Raw genomic sequence first — 900 nt, 5'->3', positions numbered from 1 at the left:
TTAGACCGTTTGGGAGATAGATGAGAACAAACACATACACACACACACATACACACACACACACACACACACACACACACACACACACACACACACAGAGAGAGAGAGAGAGAGAGAGAGAGAGAGAGAGAGAGAGAGAGACCGACAGAGAGACTGACTGACAGACAGGCAGAGAGAGAGAGAGAGAGAGAGAGAGAGAGAGGCCGACAGAGAGAGAGAGAGGCCAACAGAGAAGAGAGAGAGAGAGAGGCCGACGAGAGAGGGAGAGAGAGAGAGAGAGAGACCGACGGAGAGAGAGATTGAGAGAGACCGACAGAGAGGGAGAGAGAGAGAGAGAGATCGAGAGAGAGAGAGAGAGAGAGACCGACAGAGAGAGAGACTGACAGACAGGCAGAGAGAGGGAGAGAGAGATCGACAGAGAGAGAGAGAGAGGCCGACAGAGAGAGAGAGAGAGGGGGGAGGGAGAGACCGACAGGACAGAGAGAGAGAGAGAGAGCGACAGAAGGGGGAGAAGAGAGAGAGAGAGGAGGGAGAGAGAAGGGAGAGAGAGAGAGAGAGAGAGAGACAGAGAGAGAGAGAGAGAGATCGACAGAGAGGGAGAGAGAGAGAGACGAGAGAGAGAGAGAGAGAGAGAACCGACAGAGAGAGAGAGAGAGTACTGAGAGAGAGAGATCTGTACAGAGAGAGAGAGAGAGAGAGAGACCGACAAAGAGAGAGAGAGAGAGAGACGGACAGAGAGAGAGAGAGAGTATAAGATGTGGATAATTCTATTTCTGTTACAGGATGTGGATAATTCTATTTCTGTTACTAGTGGACCACGTGCAGTTTTCACGTGGATCCAAATGTCCTACATAAGAACACCCGCTCAGCGAGGAGGATGTCACATTTTATTCGACCCGT

At 50.9% G+C, this 900-nt stretch overlaps 1 protein-coding gene across 1 annotated transcript in view; it reads right to left on the bottom strand.

The window, feature by feature from the left end:
• The window catches only part of LOC119597934 (probable cytochrome P450 CYP44), a 38282-nt gene extending 38252 nt beyond the window's left edge, over positions 1 to 30 (bottom strand). Inside the window, exon 1 of the mRNA XM_037947602.1 lies at positions 1 to 30. This exon is cut by the window's left edge and continues 109 nt beyond it. The gene's annotated coding sequence lies outside the window, so the exon portion shown is untranslated.
• Between the last annotated feature and the right edge of the window lie 870 nt (positions 31 to 900).

This window comes from Penaeus monodon, chromosome 40 (genome assembly GCF_015228065.2).
Source record: "Penaeus monodon isolate SGIC_2016 chromosome 40, NSTDA_Pmon_1, whole genome shotgun sequence".
In the NCBI taxonomy this organism is placed as follows: domain Eukaryota; kingdom Metazoa; phylum Arthropoda; class Malacostraca; order Decapoda; family Penaeidae; genus Penaeus; species Penaeus monodon.
The sequence above is the reverse complement of the archived record's forward strand: the minus strand, read 5'-3'. Positions and strand labels throughout refer to the sequence as shown.